Source organism: Oryctolagus cuniculus, chromosome 1 (genome assembly GCF_964237555.1).
Source record: "Oryctolagus cuniculus chromosome 1, mOryCun1.1, whole genome shotgun sequence".
NCBI lineage: Eukaryota > Metazoa > Chordata > Mammalia > Lagomorpha > Leporidae > Oryctolagus > Oryctolagus cuniculus.
In genome coordinates this window covers 131179701-131206622 of record NC_091432.1, presented here as the reverse complement: position 1 = coordinate 131206622, position 26922 = coordinate 131179701, and the positions used below count along the sequence as shown (strand labels likewise).

The 26922-nt window shown below is 40.2% G+C and overlaps 1 pseudogene; it reads right to left on the bottom strand.

The window, feature by feature from the left end:
- Positions 1 to 786: 786 nt before the first annotated feature.
- Positions 787 to 26400, bottom strand: LOC138843756 (SRSF protein kinase 2 pseudogene; annotated as a pseudogene).
- Positions 26401 to 26922: the final 522 nt, after the last annotated feature.

Here is a 26922-nt window from a genome sequence, read left to right as displayed (position 1 = left end):
TTTTTGCAGGCAGAGTAAGTGAGAGAGACAGAGAGACAGAGAGAAAGGTCTTCCTTTCCTTGGTTCACCCCCCAGTGGCCACTGTGGCCAGTGCACCGCGCTGATCTGAAGCCAGGAGCAGGTGCTTCTCCTGGTCTCCCATGCAGGTGCAGGGCCCAAGCACTTGGGCCATCCTCCACTGCACTCCCGGGCCACAATAGAGAGCTGGACTGGAAGAAGAGCAACCAGGACAGAATCTGGTGCCCCAACCGGGACTAGAACCCAGGGAGCCAGAGCTGCACGTGGGGGATTAGCCTAGTGAGCCACTGCGCCGGCCTTCACTATTGTTATTTAATATAGTTCTGGAGGTTTTAATTAGAGCCATCAGACAAGAAAAAAAATCAAAGGGGTAGAAATTAGAAAAGAGGAACTCAAGTTATTCTTATTTTATTCTTATTTGCAGATGACATGATCCTATACTTAGAAGATCCAAAAATCTTCACTCAGACTATTGGAACTCATAAAAGAGCTGGTAAAGCGGTGCTATATGAAATCAACACAGAAAAATCAAGAGCCTTTGTATGCACAGACAATGCCATGGCTGAAAAAGAACTTATGAGATCAGTGCCATTCACAGTAGCTCCATAAAGAATCAAATTTATCAAATATCTTGGAATAAACTTAACCAAGGAATTCAAAGATTACTATGATGAAAATTATAAAACACTAAAGAAAGAAATAGAAGAAGACATTAAAAATGGAAAAATCTCCCATATTCATGGATTGGAAGAATCAACATCACCAAAATATCCATACTTACAAAATCAATTTAGAGATTCAATAAGATATCAATCAAAATTTCAATGACATTCTTTTCAGATCCAGAAAAAAATGATGCTAGAATTCATATGGAAACACAAGAGAACCTGGATAGCTAAAGCAATCTTGTACAACAAAAACAAAGCTAGAGACCTCACAATTCTAGATTTCAAAACAAACTACAGGATAATCAATATAGCCTGGTACTGGGAGAAAAACAGAAGTATAGATTAATGGGACAGAATAGAAACTCCCAAATTCAATCCATGTGTCTACAGAAAGCTGTGATGTTATTAGGTTTAATAAAATAGCAAAATCAATCCATGTACAGGGACAGTCTCTTTAACAAATGATGCTGGAAAAACTGGACCTCCAAGTGCAGAAGTAGGAAATTGGACTCCTAATTTATGCCCTACACAAAAATCCACTCAAAATGGATAAAGGAATTAAATCTATGACCCAATATCATCAAATTATTATTGAACAGTGAGTAAACTCTGCAAATCATTGGCATAGGCAAAGACTTCTTGGATAGACCCCAGAAGCACAGGCAATCTAAACCAAAATCAACAAATAGGATTAATCTAGCTGAAAAGCTTCTGCTCTGCAAAGGAGTACTCAGCAAAATGAAGAGGCAGTTGACAGAATGGGAGAAAATATTTGCAAACTGTGCAACTGATAAAGGGTAACATCCAGATTATATAAAGAGCTCAAGGAATTCAACAACAACACAATAAACAATCCAATAAAGAAATGGGCAAGGAACATACACAGGTGTTTTTCAAGAGAGGAAATTTATATGGGAAAGAGACACTTGGGAAAATGCTCAGGTTCACAACCATCAGGGAAATGCAAATCAAAAGCACAATGAAGTTGGTCTCACTCCAGTTAGAATGCCTCTCATACAGAAAACAATAATCAACAAATGCTGGCAAGGATGTGGCAAAAAAGGTACTCTGATCCACTGCTCATGGGAATGTAAACTGGTGCAACCACTGTGGAAGACAGTATGGAGATAACTCAGAAACCTGAGTATAGACCTTCCGTATTATCCTGCCATTTCATGCCTGAAATTTAACCAAATCAAAAGATTAGTACATGAAAGAGATACCTGTACCCCCAAGTTCATTGCAGACCAATTTACAATAGCTAAGATGTGGAATCAACCCAGCTGTCCATATACATATATTGTATATATGCACTATGGAGTACTACTCAGCTGTAAAAGCAAACAAAAAAATGAAATCCTTTATTTTGCAACAAGATGATCACCACTTAGACCATTATACTTAGTGAAATGTGCAAGTCCCCCCAAAAAAGAAATTCCATATGTTTTCCCTGATCTGATTCAACTAACAGAATACCTGAAATGTAATGTATTCAAGCAAGATAGTCATTTGGAGAATGGGTGATTGTTTATAGCCCTGGTTTCTTCCATTTATGAACAATCTTCAGTTTTGCTTTATTTTGTTTTGTTTTCTTTATCTTTACACTATTTGCTGAAATACTCTACTTAGAGTAAGGCTAACTATAAGATCACTAGGTGAATTGATAATAGGTCATCATAAAAAGGCCATAGTCAAGGTGGAAGTTCTCTCCTCCCTTCAGAGAAAGGTACCTCCTTCTTTGATGGCCCATTCTTTCCACTGGGATCTCACTCACAGAGATCTTTAATTTAGGTGTTTGTTGTTGTTGTTGTTGTTGTTGTTGTTTTGCCTGAGTGTCTTGGCTTTTCATGCCTAAAATACTCCCATGGGCTCTTCAGCCAGATACGAATGCATCAAGGTCCGATTCTGAGGCCAGAGTGCTGTTTAGGACATCTGCCATTCTATGAGTCTGCTGTGTATCCCGCTTCCCATGTTGGATCGTTCTCTCCCTTTTTTATTCTATCAGTTAGTATTAGCAGACACTAGTCTTGTTTGTGTGATCCCTTTGACTCTTAGGCCTATCATTATGATCAATTGTGAACTGAAATTGATCACTTGGACTAGTGAGGTGGCATTGGTACATGCCACCTTGATGGGATTGAATTGGAATCCCCTGTCACATTTCTAACTCCACCACTTGAGACAAGTCAGATTGAGCATGTCCCAAATTGTAGATCCCCACTCTCTCTTATTCCCACTCTTATATTTAACAGAGATCACTTTTCAGTTAAATTTCAATACTTAAGAATAATTGTGTGTTAATTACATGGCTCAACCAATGGTATTAAGTAGAACAAACAAAAATACTAAAAGGGATATAGTATTAAGTTGTAGATCAACAGTGATGATAAGGGCTGATCAAGTCATTGTTTCTCATAGTGTCCATTTCACTTTATCAGGTTTCCTTTTTGATGCTCAGTTAGTTGTCACCAATCAGGGCAAACATATGATATTTGTCCCTTTGGGACTGGCTTAATTCACTCAGCATGATGTTTTCCAGGTTCCTCCATTTTGTTTCAAATGACCAGATTTCATTGTTTTTGATGGCTGTATAGTATTCAATAGAGTACATGTCCCATTTCTTTATCCAGTCTACTGCTGATGGGCATTTGGGTTGATTCCAGGTCTTAGCTATTGTGAATTGAGCTCCAATAAACATTAAGGTGCAGGCAGCTTTTGTGTTTGCTCATTTAATTTCCTTTGGGTAAATTCCAAGGAGTGGGATGGCTGGGTTGTATGGTAGGGTTATATTCAGGTTTCTGAGGAATCTCCAGACTGACTTCCATAGTGGCTTAACCAGTTTGTATTCCCACCAACAGTGGGTTAGTGCCCCTTTTTCACCACAGAGGTAGTTTTATAATATCACAAAGATCATTGTAACAACACAAAAGTTATTCATGACATCACAATTTATTACTATACCACAGTGGTAGGTTTATGACACCACAATTATTTTAACAGCTTTGCGATTAATTATGACCTCGCAATAGTAGTCTTCTAGTCATTGTTTTTGTGATCACAATGATGGTGTATGGCATCACAATTGATTTTGACTTCATTATGCTTGTTTATAATGTTGTAGTGTTTTTTTAAAGATTTATTTTATTTATTTGACAGAGAGTCACAGAGAGAGGTAGAGTGAGAGATCTTCCATCTGCTGGTTCACTCTCCAGATAGCCGCAATGGCCAGAGCTGAGCTGATCTGAAGCCAGGAGCAGGGAGTTCCTTCCTATCTCCCACGTGGTTGCAGGGGCCCAAGGACTTGGGCCATCTTCCACTGCTATCCAAGGCCATAGCAGAGAGCTGGATTGCAAGAGGAGCAGGTAGGACTAGAAACGGCACCCATATGGGATGCTGTGTGCTTCAGGCCAGGGCTTTAACTCACTGCACCACAGCACCGGCCCCTATAATGTTTTTTATGATTTCATAAATGATTGTGACATCACAATGATAGTTTTATGGCACAATCATGATTTATAACATCTCAGCTGATTTTTCAACCTCACAATTGATTAATAAATAAGAATGGTGACTTGATTTTATGTCATAATACTGGTTTATAAAATCATGATGGGGGCTGGCGCCACTGCTCAATAGGCTAATCCTCTGCCTGTGACGCTGGCACACCAGGTTCTAGTCCCAGTCAGGGCACTGGATTCTGTCCCGGTTGCCCCTCTTCCAGGCCAGCTCTCTGCTGTGGACCTGGAGTGCAATGGAGGATGGCCCAAGTGCTTGGGCCCTGCACCCGCATGGGAAACCAGGAGAAGCACCTGGTTCCTGGCTTCAGATCAGCACGATGCGCCGGCTGCAGTGCGCCAGCCACAGCAGCCATTGGAGGGTGAACCAACGACAAAGGAAGACCTTTCTCTCTCTGTCTCTCTCACTGTCCACTCTGCCTGTCAAAAAAAAAAAAATCACAGTGGGTCTTATGACATCACAATAGAATATAACATAATAATAGTGGCTTATGCCATTACAATTGATTATGACTTGCAAATCTACTACAAATTGTGGTTTATGATACACTGATTTTTTTTTAATTTCATACTTGATTTTGAAATCACTGTGATCATTTATGCCATCACAATAGATTTTAACTTCACAGTGGTGTTTATGACATCACAATTGATTATGACATTATAGTGTTAGGCTTATGATATCACAATGGCAGTTTGTTACATCTCAATAAATTATGAGATCAAAAGTGTCCTGCATCACAAATTATTATGACATAACAATGGTAGTTTTATGATATCACATTGCATTTTTATGACATCACAACAGACTTTGAAATAACAATTATTTTATGATGTCAAAATTGATTTTATTTTAAAACCAATGGTAATTTATGAGATGGCAACTGGTTATGATACAACTATGATAGCTGTTTGATATCAAAATGATTTTATCACATCACAATTAACCATGAAGTCACAGTGGTGGTTTATGACAGCATAATAGGTTATAGTGTAACAATTTTAATGAGTCCATGATTGATTTGACACTACAATTTATATATATATGAGATCATAGTACTGCTTTATGGCATCACAATGATTGTTGTGACATCATAATTGATTGTGATGTCCCCATGATAGCTTTATTATATCACAATGTTTTTATGATATAATGTTAGTTTATTTATTTATTTATTTATTTATTTATTTATTTATTTTGCCAGGCAGAGTTAGACAGTGAGAGAGAGAGACAGAGTTATAGACACTGAGAGAGAAACAGAGAAAGATCTTCCTTCCATTGGTTCACTCCCCTAATGGCCGCTACGGCTGGCGCTGCACTGATCCAAAGCCAAGAGCTGGGTACTTCCTCCTGGTCTCCCATGCAGGTGCAGGGACCCAAACACTTGGGCCATCCTCCACTGCCCTCACAGGCCACAGCAGAGAGCTGGACTGGAAGAAAAGCAACCAGGATTAGTACCGGGAGCCCCAACCCAGGACTAGAACCCAGGGTGCTGTTGCCTCAGGTGGAGGATTAGCCAAGTAAGTCATGGAGCTGGCTATAATGTTGGTTTATGAAACCACACTGGTTTTTATAATATGACTGATGTTAGCATCCTATTGGTGGTTTATGACATCATAATTGATTACAACATTAAATTAACCTTATAGTGTTTGGAGGAGGCACACCACATGGTACACGGTCATCATATTTTTAAAGGAAAATCACCTTTAAAAGTACTTTTAGAAATATGCAAAAACATACAAATAGGGCTGCTAAATCTTAATGCATATTTTAGAATGAGAATCATGTCTTTTCCCTCTTTAAAGTGCCATATGGGGAATGGCATCTTGTAACCCAGAGCCACTTTGTTTCAAGTCCAAGGTAAAAGGACTGTTATGGAATGAAAGTCTGCACAATGCCTTGGAGCAGTTAAAATCTGCTATATGCAACTCAGGCTATAAAGCACTCAAGACTTGGTAGCTTTTCTGCATTTGAGTCCCCATCCCATTTCTAATGAAAATTAACATTTACAGAGTGCATTTACATACACTATAATATAGGAGTGATGTCCCTTTGGCAGAAGGTAAAATTGTACATTCCTTTGCTATTTTTTGGTTCCAACTTGATAATATCTTATGATTTAAGTTATAGAGTACTCAGCTAAAATATTTCTTCATAAATAGTTACAAAACCTGCCAACACACAAATGGGAAAATATTTTTTATTCAAATAAATGACACCTGAATGTCACACAACACAGGAAACAATGCTTAGAGACCAGAAGAGAGTGGGCAGTGAACTACTTAGCTGAAGACAAAAGACTACCCTTCCCCAGGACCACAGTGCACAAAAAGAAAAATCTCAAACAACAGTACCTCAAAGCAAAATAAAGGTCTGAGGATGAAGCCAGCTCACTTGCAATCCTGTTAAAGAATGAGAGTCATCATTTAGGTTCAACGTACTGGAAAGCATTTGCTAGCACAGAATGCTATATTCGTAGAATTTGCTAAGAATTCAACCACAGATGCCAAAGGCATTCACCTTGCTTTTCTGGAACCATTTCTAACATTGGGATCAGGAAATCTGTGAACTGTGCAGCATCTTCATGGTGCCAGCCATACCCTTCCACAAGTACATCAAACAGGCTCCAGGGCTTCAGCCTGGTGAAGTGCCACAGTTCTCCATGCATGCTGTACTCCAAATGTCAGCAGGTGTACTGTAACCTGTGCCTATCAAAACCTCTATGGACCTATACTACCATGTCTAGATGTCTTCTACGAAGTGTTTATACACCCAACAAGCATTTCCTAGATTAACAACTTTCCAAGGATCCAGCTTTCCAAGGATCCAGAGGTTCACCAACAAGTCAGCTGCCTGAGTTTTTGTTTTTGGCAAATCCCCAGTACTGGACGCTGAAACAGTCCTGTTTCTGTCATGGGATGGACTGCTTTCCTCTTGCTTGGCCAGTGGTGATACCTCTGTCAGGACAGAGCCACAGACCACAGGTTCTTAGTACCTTGAGAACAGCTAAGTAGAAAACTCGGGAAGCTGTGACTCGGGAATTTTGTATCACCCATTTGGCAATTCACCATTGAACTGTTTGTGAGAGCTGCTATATGTGCATATGTGTAATCGCTTTCTGCATTTGGCTTATCAGGGTTATACTCCTTGAGATTTGGGCAGTCATCTTCATCACCTTCCTCCTCCTCCAGCTGCTGCTCCAGTGAGAGGGTCCATTCTCTATACAGTTGGTTTTCAGGGACTCTATCCATGTGGGATCTAGGTTTGCAAGTTCCTGTTTGACATCTTCATCTTTCTCAATGTTTCCTTTTTTGGTGTCTTCTTTCTTGCCTTGGTCCTCAGCTTTACCACTGTCCTTCGCGGTCTCCTCCTCAGTGGCCTCCTCCAATTCTGCCACTTTTAGTTGCACTTCTGGGTGGTATTCACTATCTTGCTCATTGGAAGATACAGCTGAGGTGATGTTTTCTTCTATTATTTTCCTTTCAGCTCTGTGCTCCAATTCTTCTATCTCCTGCAGGCGTTTCTCCAATAATTCTGCCTGCCTCTCCTGCTTCTTTTTAAGCTTTTTCTTTTTGTTTTTAGTTATTTTTCCTATAGGTTTTTGCTGTGGAGACGTACTTACTGTAGACCCTGAAGGAGGAGGAGTATCTGCTTTCTGCCATTCAGTGGACTCGGCAGCCATTCTTCTCACATAGGAATCATCCACACACATCAGTATGTTTTTCGGCTTTATGTCAGTGTGAATGATCTTGCATTTACTGTGCAGATAAACTAACCCTTGAAGGACCTGTCAAATGATACTCTTCACACAGCACACTGGGAGGCCTTGATAGTTGGACTTGCTGATCTACTCAAGGAGATGGTGGCCAAGCACTTCAAATACTATGCAGATATGCATTCCATTCATTCCTGAAATCTTTAAGTCCTTGATGAGCTGGGCCACCATGTCTGTGGGTCACTGAAAATACTTTCTCAAACACATTTGAACAATTTTATTTCACTCAAAGCTGTTTCTGTATAATGCTGGGCACCTTTCACAACTTTCATAACAATAGATCTTTTCCCCTGCGTATCCCAACACAACCACACAGTAGAGAAGTGCCTCCATCCAGGCTTCCTAATAACATGAGAGCAGCCATTGAAGAGGTCTCCAATTTTCACTGAATGATAGGCACCTTTTCATCAGTCCTTGGGGTCCTCTTGCTTCTCATCCTCTGATCCCAGGATCTCTTCCTCTGACTCTGGGGGTGTGGGGTCTGGCAGATGTGGGGAAGGTGCTGGCGGTGGCAGCTAAGCTAAGAGTAGAGTACTCATTTCTGCATGTCTCCCAGGTACAGAGCTTGTGCACATGAAGAATTTCCAATGAACTTTTCAATGCCTTTCTTCACCCTCTTGCCAGCATCCTTTAGCATGATCTTTAGGAAAGAACCTCAGTTGAAGACAGTGAGTTCTGTAAGCACAATGCCTGGAAGATGGAGGGAACACTGGCTTCATTGGAAGAAGCGTTTCTCATTCTGACTTCAGGAAACCATGTTTCCATTTAAGTATGTCTCTCCTTTTTAGGCTAAAATGTTAGTCCAGAACTCTGAAGAGACCAGGAAAGTATTGAAAACAAATATCAGGTTACAGCTTTCTCTCCCAACCAGAAAATAAAGCAAAGAGAGTAAAGATGCTTGGCTTTGTCAATTTATGGATACCTTGCCAGTAAAATAGGGCAAAAAGAAGTGAATTCACAGAGTTTAGGCCATTTTATTCATTTTTATTTGATTTCTTCTTCATTACTATTTCTTTTATTATTTTTTAAAATTTTATTTAAGCTACAGAAATTTGATGTATTTAATATATACAGATTTAGGAACATAGTGATAGTTCCTTCATTCCCACCCATGCTCCAACTGTTCTTCCTCCTACCTCTAACATTCCCAATCTTAATTTTTACAAAGATCTGCTTTCTTTTTTTTTTAACAGGCAGAGTGGACAGTGAGAGAGAGAGAGACAGAGAGAAAGGTCTTCCATTGCTGTTGGTTCACCCTCCAATGGCCACCACGGCCGGTGCGCTGCAGCCAGCGCACCACGCTGATCTGAAGGCAGGAGCCAGGTGCTTCTCCTGGTCTCCCATGGGGTGCAGGGCCCAAGCACTTGGGCCATCCTCCACTGCACTCCCTGGCCACAGCAGAGAGCTGGCCTGGAAGAGGGGCAACCGGGACAGAATCCGTTGCCCCGACCAGGACTAGAACCCCGTGTGCCGGCGCTGCAAGGTGGAGGATTAGCCTGTTGAGCCGCGGCGCCAGGCTACTTTCAATTTACTTAATTACCATAAGGTTAACCCTACTCTAAGTAAAAGAGTTTAACAAATAGTATGAAGAAAAAAACACTTCCTCAACAGAAGAGACCAGGACTGTAAACAATCATCAAATCTGAAAATGTCAATTTCAGTTCTATACATTACCATTTAGGTACTCTATTAGCTACCCTTGATCATGGAATATATGATATCTTTCTTTTGGGGGCTGGCTTATTTCACTAAGTATAATGGTTTCTAGTTGCATCCATTTTATTGCAAAGACAGGATTTCATTTGTTTGCAGCTGAGTAGTACTCCATTAGTGTATATATACCACAGTTTCTTTATCCAGTCTTCAGTTGATGGACATATGTTAGCTATTATGAATTGAGCTGCAATGAACTTGGGGGTATAATTAGCTCTTTCAAATGATGATTTCTTTCTTTTGCTTTGGATAATTCTCAGGAGTGGGATGGACAGAGCAAATGGTAGGTCTCTGTTCAGATTTCTATATCTCCATATGGTCTTCTACAGTGGCTGCATCAATTTACATTAACACCAGCAGTGAATTAGGATACCTTTTCTTCACATCCACAGAAGCATTTGATGTTATTGATTTCTGTAAAGGAGTCATTCTAATTGGGGTGAGTTGAAACTGCATTGTCATTTTGATTTGCATTTCCATAATGGCTAGTGATCTTGAACATTTTTTCAAGTATCTGTTGGCCATTTGGTATTCGCTCTTGAAAAATACCTGTTCAAGTCCTTTGCCCATTTCATAACTGGATTCTTTGTTTTGTTTTTGTAGAATTTCTTGAACTACTTATAGATTCTGGATATTAACCCTTTATCAGATACATAGTTTACTAATATTTCTCCCATTCTGTCAGTTGTCTCTTCACTTTGCTGCTTCTTTTGCAGTGCAGAAGCATCTCAGCTTGATGCAATCCCATTTCTCAATTTCAAGTTTGCTTGCCTATGCTTCTGGGATCTTTTCCAAGAAGTCTTTGCCTATAAAAATGTTGAGCAGAATTTTTCCAATATTCTCTAGTGATTTGATGGTATTGGGTCATAGATTTAGATGTTTGATCCATTTTCACTGGATTTTTTTTGACAGGCAGAGTGGACAGTGAGAGAGACAGAGAGAAAGGTCTTCCTTTTCCGTTGGTTCACCCCACAATGGCCGCTGTGACTGGTATGCTGTGGCCAGTGTACCAGGCTGATCCAAAGCCAGGAGCCAGGTGCTTCTCCTGGTCTCCCATGGGGTGCAGGGCCCAAGCACTTGGGCCATCCTCCACTGCCTTCCCAGGCCACAGCAGAGAGCTAGACTGGAAGAGGGGCAACCGGGACATAATCTCGTGCCCCAACCGGGACTAGAACCTGGTGTGCTGGCACCGCAGGTGGAGGATTAGCCTATTGAGCCACAGCACCGGATTTCAGTGGATTTTTATGTAAGATGTCAGGTAAGGATTGTATTTCTTATTTCTGCATGTGGTAATCCAGTTTTCCTGGCCTCATTTGTTGAATAGACTGCGCTTGCTCCAGGGATTGATTTTAGGTCCATTGTCAAATTTAAGTTGGTTGTAGATGCATGGACCAGTTTCTGGAGTTTCTATTCTGTTCCATTGGTCTACACATCTATGTTTATGCCAGAACCAGGTTGTTTTGAATATAACTTCCCTGTAGCATGTCTTGAAATCTGGTATTGTGAGGCCTCCCGCTTTGTTTCTATCATAATATATTGCTTTAGCTATTCAGGGTCTCTTGTGTTGGTATATGAATTTCAGCATCATTTTTTTCTAGATCTGAAAAGAATGTTATTCGTATATTGATAGGGATCACATGGAATCTGTGAATTGTTTTCAGTAGTATGGACATTTTGATGATAGTGATTCTTCCGATCCATTAATATAGATGATTTTTTTCCATTAGAGAACTTTGACATCTTTGGCTAAATTTACTACAAGGTATTTAATTATTTTTGTAGCTATTGTGAATGGGATTGATTTTAAAAGTTCTCTCTCAGGCACGGTATTGTCTGTGTATACAAAGGCTATTGATTTTTGTATGTTCGCTTTATATCCTGCCATTTTACATAACTCTTTCATGGGTTCCAATAGTCTCTTACTAGAGTCTTTTGGTTCCCCAATATATTGTAGTATGCCTTCTACACGTACAGATAATTTGAATTACTCCTTTATAATTTTTATCCCTTTGGTTTCTTTTTCTTGTCTAGTAGCTCTGGCTCAAACATCCAGGCTATACATAGAATCATATCATCTACAATAGGAATAGTTTGAATTGTTTCTTTTCAATTTCTACACTTTTGACTTATTTTTCTTACCTATTGGCTCTCACTAAAATTCAAGGACTATATTGTGTAGCAGTTTTGAGAGTGGAAGTTCTTGTCTGGTTGTGGATTTTAGTGGTGATGCTCCCAAATTTTTTCTATTCAATAAGATCCTGGAAGAGGATTTGCCTATACCCAATTTGCTTAAGGTTTTCATCCTGAAAGGGTGTTGTATTTTATCAACTGCTTTCTCTGCATCTATTGAGATTATCATATGGTTTTTGTTTTTCAGTTTATTAATGTGATGAATCACATTGATTGGTTTGTGAAATGTTGAATCATCCATGCATACCAAGGATAATTCCCACTTGGTCCAGTGAATCATCTTTTATGTGTGTTATTGGATTCAATTTGCTACTCTATTGCTGAGGATTTTTGCAACTATGTTCAGCAGGGGTATAGGTCTGTAGTTCTCTATCTGTGTTGTATCTTTTTCAGATTTAGGAATTAATGTGATTCTGGCTGCATAGAAAGAATTTGGGAAGATTCTGTTCCTTTCAGTTGCTTTGAACAGCTTGAGAAGAATTGGAATTAGTTTTTCTTTAAATGTCTGGTAGAATTCAGCAGTGAAGCCATCTGGTCCTGGGCTTTTATTTGCTGGGAGTGTCTCTATTACTGATTCAGTCTCCATCTTGGTTTTTGGTCTGGTTAGGTTTTCTATATATTCATGACTCAATTTTGGCAGACTATTTGTCTAGTAATCTACCCATTTTGTTCTGAGTTTCCCAATTTGTTGACATGCAGCTCTTTGTTCTAATTCCTGATGAATTATCTGTGGTATCTGTTGTTTCACTTCATTTTTCATCTCTAAATTTATTAATTTGAGTCTTCTCCCTCTTTTTTTGGTTGGTTTGGTAAAAAGTGTATCACTTATATTTACCGTTTTAAAAAAAGCTCTGTTTTTCCACTGGTGATCAATATTGATTTTTGCTTCAGTATTTTTATTTATTCTCTAATGTTTATTATTTCTTTAATTCTATTAATTTGAGTTTGGTTTATTATTTTTTTTCTAGGTCTTTGAGATGCATCAATAGCTCATATATTTGGTACCTTTTGAATTTCTTCATGTAGGGACCAATTGCTATAAACTTTCCTCCTAACATTGCTTCTGTTGTATCCCATATGTTTGATATGAGGTATTGTCTTCATTTGTGGGATGAAAAGTTCTGTAGATATCAGTTAGGTCAAGTTGGTCCATAATGCTCACTAACTCTTGTTTCTTTGTTGACTTTCTGTTTAGATCATCTATTGATGAAAGTGGGGTACTGAGGTCCCCCATTGCTGTTATATTAATGTCTATGCTTCCCTATAAGTTAACTAACATTTAATTTAAATATCCAAAATTCTGTAATTAGGTACATATACATTTATTATAGTCACACCTTCCTGTGAGTTGATACCTTAATGATTATGCCATGCCCTTCTTTGTCTTTTTAAACAGTTTTTGTGTTAAGTTTATTTTGTCTGATAATATTATGGCAATACCTGACCTTTTATGCTTTCTGATAGCATGGGATGTCTTTTGAATCTTTTCACTTCCATCTGTGTGTATCTTTGTTGGTGAGATCTGTTTCTTGTAGGCAGAAAATAGATGGGTCATGTTTTTCAATTCATTCAGCTTTTCTGTGTCCTGTAACTGGATTTTTGAGGCTATCTACTTTCTCTTTTTTTAGATTTATTTATTTATTTGAAAGTCAGTGTTACATAGAAAGAGGAGAGGCAGAGAGAGAGAGAGAGAGAGAGAGAGAGAGGTCTTTCATCTGATGGTTCACTCCCCAATTGGCCACAATGGCTGGAGCTGCACTGATCCAAAGCCAGGAGCTAGGAGGTTCTTCCAGGTCTCCCACACGGGTGCAGGGGCCCAAGGACTTGGGCTATCTTCCACTGCTTTCCCAGGCCATTGCAGAGAGCTGGATCAGAAGTGGAGCTGCTGGGTCTTGAACTGGTGCCCATAGGGGATGCCGCTACTTCAGGCAAGGGCATTAACCTGCTGCACCACAGAGCCAGTCCCATGAGGCCATTTACTTTAGATATTACTATTAATAAATAATGACTTGGCCCTGCCATTTTTTTGCAAAATATTCCTATTATTTATATGGATTTCTTTTGTAATTTTACTGGCAGGTTTTTTGCCTTCACTGCACAATGATTGTCCAGAAGGCCAGTTATACCCTGCACCCTCTCATGCAGCCACAGAGTCCCACAGCTTCAGCACACAAGGCTCCCACAGTTGCTGAATGCAGAGGTTCTGCTCTGCCCTGCCAGTCTGTTCAGTCCACAGAGAGCCAGATGTTCCCTGAATCAGCTGTCCATGGGCTTGAGACCCAGAGCTTGTGGTGTGTTGGAAGACTGGGGGAACCTTGCAGTCCTACATGGGTACTCAGCCCCCTATCTATCCTCCCAGCCAGGCTCAAAGTCAGTGGGGCCACATACTTTTCCATCTGCTGGAATCTCTGGATCACATGCATGCATAAGTGCCACACATGGCCCTCTCTCCACCACCATCACCAGTACTGCTGAGAAGATGGCGCCCTGCCTGAGCCAGTTGCTGTGCTTGCATGCAAGGCCTACCACAGCTGCTTCCCAAGCCCCAAATGGCACCTGCCCTCCCCCAACTGGGTGCTGCTGTGGAAAGGATGGGGTGAGAGAAACATGCCCCCTTTTTCCCACTGAATCCATGAGTATCCATTAGCCCCTAAGGCTGCAGATGGACTCACATCATGGTCTCCCTCCAACTATATCACCAAGGGCTGCTGCAGTTTGGTCTCACCTCTGTCTCTAAGCTGCTAACTGCTCTGGCTTTCAGATGCTTAGTGTATTGTGTCCATGTTCATGCTGCACATCTGCACCTTCCACACAGGTCTACAGCATTCCTCTTCCTTCAATAGAATTCCCACTGGGGTTTTCTCTCAATTCTCCCCTTAGAGTTCACTTCCTACATTTCTTATTATTTTCTCTAGCCTAGTGCAGAACATTTTTCCTTATTCCACCATCTTAGAATCCATTTTCAAAATTTGATGATAAAACTCTCTTTTTCTGCCTTTTCTGTTACAGAACTTTGAGAATATTTTTAGCTAAATCATGCTGCAATGAGTTGGGAGCACAGGCCAGTATCTTATGACACTACTGCTTGGGAGATGCCATCCTTACAAGCCCTTCACAAGCTGCTTCTCAGGCTACAGACTAGCACCAGACCTATGGATGCTCAGGTACCTTGTTTGGAAGGGCTTAGCATTTGCACATATCCTGTACACATACTCCCATATACTTTAATCAGCTCTAAATTATTATAGTGCAATGTGAATGCTTTATAAACAGTCATTATGCTCTACTATTTATGGAATAATAACCAAAACACGATGTTTTTATGTTTTTGATCTGTGGTTGGTTGACTCCTAGAAGGCAAACCCACAGACTGGGGTGCTGACTGAGCCTTCTAAGAGGTGGATGATGGAATTCATTTAGATTGTGATCTAGGGCCTACACCTGGCCAATAGTCAATTAGAAAAACACTCAACTCCATCGCTACTGACTCCACTCACCTGTCACCAACACAACACTGCTTCCCTTCCCCTGCCTTGTTTCATCCTTACAGCTGCCTCTGAAGACAGATGGGAAAATCTGGCACAGCAGGGGAGGGTGATGAACACTATCCTGTTATTCTTTTGGTCAAGACAAGATTTCTTATAGGGGAGGATTTTTAGCCTAGCAGTTAAGATGCTCACATCAGAGTGTTTGGGTTCAATTTCCTTCTTTCTGCTAATAAAACCCCTGGGGGCAGCAGGTGATGGTTTAAATATTTGGGTCCCTTCCATCCACATGGGAGCCCTGGATTGAATTCCTGGATCCTAATTCCAGCCAGACCCAAACACAGCTTCAGCCAATCTGTACACTTGGAGATTAAGCAAGCTGGTGGAAGCCTCTCCAAGTGTCTCTGTCTCCATGCACCACCACCCCAAATAAATGAATTTTGAAAAAAAAATTCTTGGAAAAAATAAAGACTTTTTTCTAAGACCAGATGATGTTGACATTTTATGCCAAGGCTGTGAGTAGGGCTATTATTGGACTTCTGGCTCTAACCACAGGCTTGTGGCTAACCATGACATCACCAGGGGTCTTGTGCCTAGCAAATTGGACCCTGGCCCACTTAAATTTTTATGACAATTCTTTGCTTTAAATCCAGCAGGCATCTTCCAGTGCCATCACTTTTGTGTGTCTTCTGTGTCCTGGACATTTCCCTAAGTACCCATGCTAACTCTTCTCCTATCAAGTCTCTTCTGTGTACTATCTCCAGAATCTTCATTTCTGATATTTTTTTTCTTTTCTTTTCTTTTTGACAGGCAGAGTGGACAGTGAGAGAGAGAGACAGAGAGAAAGGTCTTCCTTTGCCGTTGATTCACCCTCCAATGGCTGCTGCGGCTGGCGCACTGCACTGATCTGAAGGCAGGAGCCAGGTGCTTCTCCTGATCTCCCATGGGGTGCAGGGCCCAAGCACTTGGGCCATCCTCCACTGCACTCCCTGGCCACAGCAGAGAGCTGGCCTGAAAGAGGGGCAACCGGGACAAAATCCAGAGCCCCAACAGGGACTAGAACCCGGTGTGCTGGTGCCACAAGGCAGAGGATTAGCCTATTGAGCCGTGGCACCAGCCTCTCTGCTTGTTTTGACCAGATAGTGATCTGGCCAAGAGTTGTGCACAGACTTCAATATTAGAGGCTTGATTCATGAACAAACATCCATGTACCCATGAAAGTGGAAAGATAAGATTTATTTACAAAGACTCTCATCCATTAGATACAACCACAGCACTGGAATAAAGCATCATGGGCAACACATGTAGCATTTGGAAAGCAATCAGTTCCACCCCACCTTCATTTGTTTTAATTCTTACTTTTATATCCTTATGTAATTCCTTACCTGACCTTAACCACTCTGCCTGTCCAAAAAAAAAAAAAAAAAAAAAAGCAGAGAGCAGGATTGGAAATGCAGCAGCCCCAGGACTGCAACCAGTGCCCATATGGGATGCTGACACTGGAGGTGGTGGCTTTTACCCACTACAACACAGCACCACCCAAGATCCTTAATTTAATATTAACCCTCCACTAACCTTTAAGATCAGAGAGGTTCATTGCATAGGACAGACATAACTTTGAGCTAAACATTTTAAAATTTTATTTGTTTATTTAAGTAGCAGAGTTATAGACAGAGAGAGGGAAAGAGAGAAATGTCTTTCATCCACTGGTTCATTCCCCAAATGGCTACAATGGATGGAGCAGAGCCAATCTGAAGCTAGGAGCCAGGTGCTTCTTTTGGGTCTCCCACATGGGTGCATGGGCTGAAGTGCTTGAGCCATCCTCTACTGTCTTCCCAGGCCATAAGCAGAGATCTGGATTGAAAGAGGAGCACCCAAGACTTGAACCAGCAGCCGTATGGGATGCTGGTGCTGCAGTTGGATGCATATATATATATACATATATATATTCATTTTGGTGTATGGATAAACATTACAAAAAATAACAAGTTTAACAAAAAGAATTAAAGAATTAAAGATTGAAAAGAAATTTTTTTTCAGTAGGTGATTTAAAAAAGGAAATCATACCAATGAGAATTATTGTCATTAATAACTAAGGGTGAAATATCTTAGTTTTTTGGCAATTATGTGAGTTCTAACTTATAATTAATTTAATTGCTATTAGCTGAAGGCAGATACCAGAGAAGCATTCCATAATATATTTGCAAGGGATCATAATGAAACATTAAATATTACAAAGGGGTGAGGATTTAGAGGTCCAGGAAATGACACCATCTACCTAATCAGGGGAGGTATAAAAAGATTCTTGCCAGTGGAGAATTTCAAGGTGCAGCAGACACCCAACAAAAGGAACTACTTTACCTTGATCCTTTGCTTTCTTTTGTTATTACTTATAAAAAACTATTGAGGAGATATTTTATATAGCACAGAAAAGTTAGTATTAGGATACAATGTAAAACACATAGATTAGAAGAATGCATTAATAAGTATGTTGTAATTTGTCTACTATGTCATTCACATGTCAATCCATGATCAGATTGCTGTACACTGAGATAGTTATTAAGATTATCAGGGCCCGTATATGTTCCAATTATGTGGGGTAAAGTGAAAATATTGAAGTAATATAAAAGAAATAACATGAAATTGACACAGTACTTGGGTTGAGTATACACAGCAATGTTATATGGTCCCTATACAAAAAAAATCCAATATAATTTTCCTGTTTATTATCTAAAGTTAACAAATCCTCTGCAGGTATATATTAGAAAAATATTTTTTTTTTCATTTAACACCTGTCCTGGTGGTTAACAGGTATTATGCACTTTATTGTGAATTAACATAGGCATATTTAGTAGGGAACACATCATAAAATTGAGAAACTTTAGTAAAATTAGTAGTTATTTCCAGATTGGCTATTATGGGATGGACAAATAGTTAGAAAGTCTTTTTCAATGTTAAGGTTACTTTAGTGGAGAATAATCATCATGGGCAACTATTGGGCACTAACTACCAAAACTTGAGTAACATCCTGTCCAACACTGCACAGCCTATTGGCCTGGCTTTCAAACTTTACAGAATTAACTATACATAAATCTGTTTTTGCTCCACCAAAAAAGTATTGTACTAGTTCTTTTGTTTTTATTACAAGATTTTAGAAAATTTTAGGCAATGTCATAGTGGCTATTTATACATGCTTCAAATCTATTTTTGTACATTTTGAATTGTATTTACATATGATTTGGGGATCTGAATAATAGAATGCTCCTGTATTTTAGGGGAAGCATAATTTAATGTGATCTGCCCATCTTATAAAAGAACATGTTTCAAAGCAAAATGACAACTGAGAATTATAATATACAAAAATAAAATTAAACATTGTTGGAACTATTTGACATTGTTGTTTAAAGGTAATATCTGCTTTTCAAGGTGTATTTGAAAAAACCAATCTGTGAAGTATAATTGCAGCAGATGGTATTGATATGTGGTGGAATGAGAAGGCCATGCCAAGGTGGCCACTGGCAAGTGAATGTCAGTTACTCAGGAATGGCTTTGAAACCCACCTGGCTTTGGAAACTGCCTGGCAACAGGCTGTGATTGGTTGGGGCATAGACCGCCCCTTGACCAGATTGGCTGGTCTTGGCTATATAAGCTGTTGTACCAACTGAAATAAATGAGTCTGCCAGCTGCTCGCCTCAAGCCTGCTTTCACCCGACTCCCGGGGTCTGTGTGGTGACTCCACGCCTCTTGCCCCCACCATGCTGCTCCTCTCAGAAACAAATCCACTGCAACATTGAGACTCTACAGTTACAGTAATATTTTCTTCAGCCATAAAACATGTTTCATAGATGCATGAAGAACTTTTCTCCTAGTTAATGTTACTTTTTTTCAGGGCCATATTTAAAACATAACAAATTTAGTGATCATTGCAATTAAGTTTCTTTTGTCTGGTCCTGGAAGAGCCAATTCATCCTGAAAACATCTCATATTATGACAGGAAATGAAGAGAATTTTCATTGTCCATATCTGCAAATCAAAATTCTAACTCATAAAGAGAAGTCCTGCAAAAATACTTTCTATTCATGAGTAAAGAATTGAGCAGTAGTTGGGGCTGGCACAGAGGTGCAGTAGGTTAATCCTCCAGCCGTGGTGCCAGCATCCCATATGGACGCTGGTTCTAGCCCCAGCTGCTCCACTTCCAATCCAGCTCTCTGCTAAGGCCTGGGAAAGCAATAGAATATGGCCCAAGACCATGAGCCCCTGAACCCATGTGGGAGATGGGGAAGATGTGCCTGGCTGCTGGCTTCAGATCAGCATGGCTCTGACATTTTGGGAGTGAACAAATGGAAAGAAGACCTTACTCTCCTGTCTCTCCCTCTCACTGTCTGTACCTCTACATCTCAAATAAAATAAAGCTTTTAAAAAATAATTGAGCAGTAGGCAATATTTTATCTTGACCTGAATAAGGGACTATTACAATTTAATTAATTAATTCATTCATTCATTTTATTTACAGTAACTACTTCAGTGGCCTTAAGATTATATTCATCATGCCTCTTTATCCAAACTTTTGGCTTAATTTAATATTGGTAGAATAAATTCCTAGCTTATGGTGACATTTGGGGCTTTAGATATTCCTTTGCAGGGTCTTCTTTTGAATGGGATATTTACAAATCACTTTGAAATATTTTACATTTTTAACTTGCTTTGAAAGAGATAGGTAAAGTAACAATTCTATGGCAAAGGCCCACCTTGGCATAGCTTGGACTCCAAGGTGACCTGAAAAATGATGAGCCCATTTTTCCAGGAAATATTATTCTGGTTGTTTGGCCATATTTGATGTGATTTTAGCCCATCTGTCAATTTGTGCATTGTATTCATGTTCAGGCAAATTCATAGCAGCATGGGCATATACATGAAAAACTGAGATAATACTATTTTAAGCACTGCCCCATGTATTTTATCATCATTTTCATAATTTTTGTCCATGAATTTTCTATTTTTTCCTTTTAAATAGGCTTCCATGTAGCCATCTATCATTGTCCATGAATCAGTAAAAATATGACATTCTCTTCCCTGGTGCACTGCTTTTATTTAGTCAATTAATAGTTAGTTTACCCATGGTTTTAGAGTCACTTTTTGGCAAGGGCTATATGAAATCATCTTTTGGGCTGGTGCATGGCAAACTTGGTTAATTGTCCACCTGTGGTGCCAGCATCCCATTTGGGCACCGGGTTCTAGTCCCGGTCATTCCTCTTCCAGTCCAGGTCTCTGCTGTGGCCTGGGAAGGCAGTGGAGGATGGCCCAAGTGTTTGGGCCCTGCACCTGCTTGGGAGACCAGGGAGCCAGGAGGAAGCACCTGGCTCCTGGCTTCGGATCAGTCCAGCACCAGCCGTAGTGGTCATTTGGGGGGTGAACCAATGGAAGGAAGACCTTTGTCTCTCTCTCTCTCTCTCTTTCTCACTGTCTAACTCTGCCTGTCCAAAAAAAAAGAAAGAAAGAAAGAAAGAAAGGAAGGAAGGAAGGAAGGAAGGAAGGAAGGAAGGAAGGAAGGAAGGAATAAGTCATCTTTTAATTATGCTCTTGTCCTATGTATTTTGAAGTTTTATCTATGAATGGGCATGTTACTTTGGCTTATTAATTTATTACTTCAATAAATGAGGGACTTTATTCATAATGGAGTTTTCATCTTTTAACTAGGAAAAGTTCCCTCATAAGCTGCTTTTTCTTTGCAACTGGGAAACACCATGCTTTATAGACTTAGCCCTAATTTTATAGAATATTTAAATTATGTTAGATTTCTGTGCTTTCCTCTTGAAAGGAGTCAGAGAAGGAATGAATAAAATGTAGAGAGAACAAAGGGGCCCCTCTTGCAATCTCTAGCATTTGATGAGCCTTGCCAGGAAGAAGGTCTGAGCTAGAAAGCAAATCTGATAAGAATTTCATTGATAAGTTAGATGTCAAGATACTCAGAAGGCCAGGTTGCTGTAGCTGTTTTTGATCAAGCTCATGAGTATGGGAAACACAAGAGCTCTGCACAAACAGTCCCAAGACTCTTTCTCTCCTGTAAAAGTCTGAACTTACCAGAAGTGTCCTTGGGTAGGCAACAGCTCTGAGCCTTACCTTCCTCATTAGTACAGGGAGGAAGATGACATACACCTAGCAGAGCAATGGTGAAGAGAACAATAGAGTATCCAGCACCAGGGAGAGCGTATTCCAATCATTCCATCACAGACACTATCCTTGTCTACCTCACACATGACACATCAACCCATGTCTTCATTTGGTCACCAGATAACTATATAGTTCCTTAAAAATCTTGATGCATGAAAATAATTTTTGAAACTTTTTTTAAACTTTAATTTTTTAACTTTTATTTAGTAAATTTAAATTTCCAAAGTACAGTTTATGGATTACAATGGCTTCCCCCCATAACTTCCCGCCCATTCGCAACCCTACCATCTCCCATTCCCTCTCCCATTCCATTTACATCAAGATTCATTTTCAATTAGCTTTATATACAGAAGATGGATTTAGTATATATTAGGTAAAGATTTCATCAGTTTGCACCCACACAGAACATAAAGTGTACAATACTGTTTGAGTACTAGTTATAGCATTAATTCACATAGTACAACACATTAAGGACAGAGATCTTACATGGGGAGTAAATGCACAGTGACTCCTGTTGTTGACTTAACAAATTGACACTCTTGTTTATGGCATCAGTAATCTCCCTAGGCTCTAGTCATGAGTTGCCAAGGCTATGAAAGCCTTTTGAGTTCGCCGACTTCGATCTCATTTTGACAAGGTCATAGTCAAAGTGGAAGTTCTCTCCTCCCTTCAGAGAAAGGTACCTCCTTCTTTGATGACCTGCTCTTTCTACTGGGATCTCACTCACAGAGATCTTTCATTTAGGTAGGGTTTGTTTGTTTGTTTTGTTTTGTTTTGTTTTGTTTTGTTTTGTTTTTGCCAGAGTGTCTTGGCTTTTCATGCCTAAAATACTCTCATGGGCTCTTCAGCCAGATATGAATGTCTTAAGGGCTGATTCCATGGCCAGAGTGCTCTTTAGGACATCTGCCATTCTATGAGTCTGCTGTGTATCCCGCTTCCCATGTTGGATCGTTCTCTCCCTTTTTTATTCTATCAGTTAGTATTAGCAGACACTAGTCTTGTTTGTGTGATCCCTTTGACTCTTAGACCTATCATTATGATCAATTGTGAACTGAAATTGATCACTTGGACTAGTGAGGTGGCATTGGTACATGCCACCTTGATGGGATTGAATTGGAATCCCCTGGCACATTTCTAACTCCACATTTTGGGGAAAGTCAGATTGAGCATGTCCCAAATTGTACATCTCTTCCCTCTCTTATTCCCACTCATATTTAACAGAGATCACTTTTCAGTTAAATTTAAACACCTAATAATAATTGTGTGTTAATTACAGAGTTCAACCAATGGTATTAAGTAGAACAAAGAAATACTAAAAGGGATAAAGTATTATATTGTATGTCAACAGTCGGGACAAGGGCTGATCAAGTCACTGTTCCTCATAGTGTCCATTTCACTCTAATAGGTTTCCCCTTTGGTACTTGGTTAGTTGTCACTGATCAGGGAGAACATATGATATTTGTCCCTTTGGGACTGGCTTAATTCACTCAGCATGATGTTTTCCAGATTCCTCCATTTTGTTGCAAATGACTGGATTTCATTGTTTTTGATGGCTGTACAGTGTTCTATAGAGTACATGTTCCATAATTTCTTTATCCAGTCTACTGTTGATGGGCATTTGGGTTGATTCCAGGTCTTAGCTATTGTGAATTGAGCTGCAATAAACATTAAGGTGCAGACATCTTTTTGGTTTGCCAATTTAATTTCCTTTGGGTAAATTCCAAGGAGTGGGATGGCTGGGTTGAATGGTAGGGTTATATTCAAGTTTCTGAGGAATCTCCAGACTGACTTCCATAGTGGCTTAACCAGTATTAATTCCCACCAACAGTGGGTTAGTGTCCCTTTTCCCCCACATCCTTGCCAGCATCTGTTGTTGGTAGATTTCCGAATGTGAGCCTTTCTAACCGGGGTGAGATGAAAATTCCTTGTGGTTTTGATTTGCATTTCCCTGATCGCTAGTGATCTTGAACATTTTTCATGTGTCTGTTGGCCATTTGGATTTCTTCTTTTGAACAGTGTCTATTGAGGTCCTTGGCCCATCTCTTAAGTGGGATGTTTGTTTTGATGTTGTGGAGTTTCTTTATCTCTTTGTAGATTCTGGTTATTAACCCTTTATCTGTTGCATAGTTTGCAAATATTTTTTTCCCATTCTGTTGGTTGCCTCTTCACTTTCCTGTTTCTTTTTCAGTACAGAAACTTCTCAATTTGATGCGATCCCAAATGTTAATTTTGGCTTTGACTGCCTGTGCTTCCGGGGTATTTTCCAAGAAGTCTTTGCTGGTACCTATATCTATCAGGGTTTCTCCAATGTTCTCTAATAATTTGATGGTGTTGGGTCATAGATTTAAGTCTTTAATCCATGTTGAGTGAATTTTTGTGTAAGGTGTAAGGTAGGGGTCTTGCTTCATGCTTCTGCACATGGAAATCCAGTTTTTCCAGTGCCATTTATTGAATAGACTGTCCTTACTCCAGGAATTGGTTTTGGATCCTTGAACAAATATGTTGGCTGTAGATGTTTGCATTGATTTCTGGTGTTTCAATTCTGTTCCATTGGTCTATCCATCTGTTTCTGTACCAGTACCATGCTCTTTTGATTACAACTGCCCTGTAGTATGTCCTGAAATCTGGTATTGTGATGCCTCAGGCTTTGTTTTTGTAGTACAAGATTGCTTTAGCTATTCGAGGTCTCTTGTTTCTCCATATGAATTTCAGCATCATTTTTTCCAGATCTGAGAAGAATGTCTTTGGTATTTTTATTGGCAGCTGAGAGTGTTGTGTTGGGATGGACGTAGAAAGGAAAATTGAGGAGTAAAAAAATCTAAGCTTACTGTCATTTTCAAACATTTTAAGACATGATACATAGAACAGAAGGAAGAGCTATCCTCTGTTGAGCCAGAGGTAGCAATTAGCACTGAGCAGAAAGTTACAAAGAGGCATGCTCTGGCCCAGAAAGAGCTGAAATACCCCCCAGTATGGAGTTTTGTGGTTTGCAACTATTATTCTACACACTCCATGTACAGTTGCTCATTTAATCCTCATCATAAACTTATTGTGCTTGGGTGATAAACACATTTTTCACAGGGAGAAACAGCATCTTCTAATTGTCAAGGGATTGATGTAGGGGCCCACAACTTCTGAGAGTTGGGGCCTGGATTTCCACTCAGATAATCTGACTGCAGATCCAAGAAGTACTCCTGGACACATTAGAGCACTGGCTATCACCACAAGGGTACCCATCAAACCATCTGACAATGAACTGGCCCATCCCTGATTGGTTCTCTTCCAGAGAGGCAGTGCTAGTATTTCTGTGGCTGATTTTGTGTGAACCCTTTGCTGCTATTTGTGCAAAGCATTATACAATGGGGATGGAACACTGTTCTGAGATGGCACTTGTGTGGGAGGAGGCCATGGCCTTAATATGGGTGTTAGTTTTATTTTCAATCTGCCTGGTGTTTTGTTTGTTTGTTTGTTTTTTAGGAAATCTTGGGTAAAAGGCAGGATCTAATCAATTTTAATAGTCATGAAGCACCCTTTCTCTCTGTCTCTCTCTCACTATCCACTCTGCCTGTCAAACAAACAAACAAACAAACAAAAAAGGCCGGCGCTGTGGCTAAACAGGCTAACCTTCCACCTAGCAGCGCTGGCACACCGGGTTCTAGTCCGGGTGCCAGATTCTGTCCCGGTTGCCCCTCTTCCAGGCCATCTCTCTGCTGTGGCCAGGGAGTACAGTGGAGGATGGCCCAAGTGCTTGGGCCTTGCACCCCATGGGAGACCAGGAGAAGCACCTGGCTCCTGCCATTGGATCAGCCCGGTGCGCCAGCCACGGCTGCCATTGGAGGGTGAACCAATGGCAAAGGAAGACCTTTCTCTCTGTCTCTCTCATTTTCCACTCTGCCTGTCAAAAAAATAGTCATGAAGCACTTGAATTTGAACCTTGAATTTTAAAGATGATTGACAAATGCTTGCTAGGGGCCACTGCTTTTTAACACTGGATCCTCAGCTTTCTAGACTGAGATTACCATAGGAGTCCTGGATTCCTAAATCCAGAGAGGACACAGCCTTTGTGGTTTAAAAAAACATCCTGAGAACCCAACATTGAAATCAGTAGTAGTAACTCTCAATTCAAGCTTCCTGTCATTTGCTCCTCCCATCAATACAGTGAAGTAAGTACCATGAACCCACTGTACTCATAAGGAGACAGACTCAGGGAAGTAAGTGACTTGGTTAGTAGGAATAGAACCAAAAGCCACTGGTATCTTTCAACTATTCTCACCACCACCTGAGCCTAGTAATCTTCATGTCTTACCTACATTTCCATTTTTGGTCTCTTTTTTAAAGATTTATTTTATTTATTTGAAAGACAGAGTTACAGAGAGAAGTAGAGACAGAGAGAGAGGTCACCCATCTGCTGGTTCACTCTCCAAATGACCACAATGGCCAGAGCTGCACAAATACAAAGCCAGGAGTGAGGAGCCTCTTCTGGGTCTCCCACATGAGTGCAGGGGCTCAAGAACTTGGGCCATCTTCTACTGCTTTCCCAGAATATAGCAGAGAGCTGGATTAGAAGAAGAGCAGCCAGGACTAGAATTGGCACCTATATGGGATGCCGGTGTTACAGGCCAGGGCTTTAACCTGGTGTGCCACAGAGCTGGCAACCTCATACATAGACTTTTAGCTTCCTTTCCTGCCTATCTTTGGCAACTTGTTCACCCACAACCAAAACAGCATGAAGTGAATCAAATTGTTTCTCTCAGGCTTGAATCCTTTGGGAATGTCTCCTGACTCTGAGGGTAATATCCAGACACAGCTGTACAGTGCTAGCTCACTTGATTCCCTTTGGTTGAGTCCCACCTAAGACAACCTCGACTTACCAATGTACCTTGTGCATGTCTCTTCTTCCTGCCCTGTCCCTCAGTCTTCTGGTGCAGTCATCTTGAGAGGCCTTCAAGGTGGTCTAGTGTTTAGAAGCATAAATGTTGACATTATAGGAGAGATCTGGGTTCCTGCCTCTGAAGCTGCATGAACTTGGGCAACCTCTTTCTCTTCTCTGTAAAATAGGGGTGGTGATAGTAATAATGATAATAATAATAAATTCCCCATGATTACTGTTTATCCTTGCAAGATAATAAAAATATCCCCTCATTTCCCAAATAATGGTGGTACTTATGGTGGTGCTAATTATCTGCCCAACTCCTGGAAAGTTTGCTTTTTAAGTGATTACTCTTTTCACTGATCTTCATGCAAATTTGTGTTTCTACAATATCTTTCTGGAAGTCCTCTTAACTTTTGAAAGCATGTGGCAATAGGGAGGTGCCAAGAGTTTCACTTTTTCTCCTTCATACAGAGTGCATAAAATCTGGTGATGATATACAAAACTGGTATG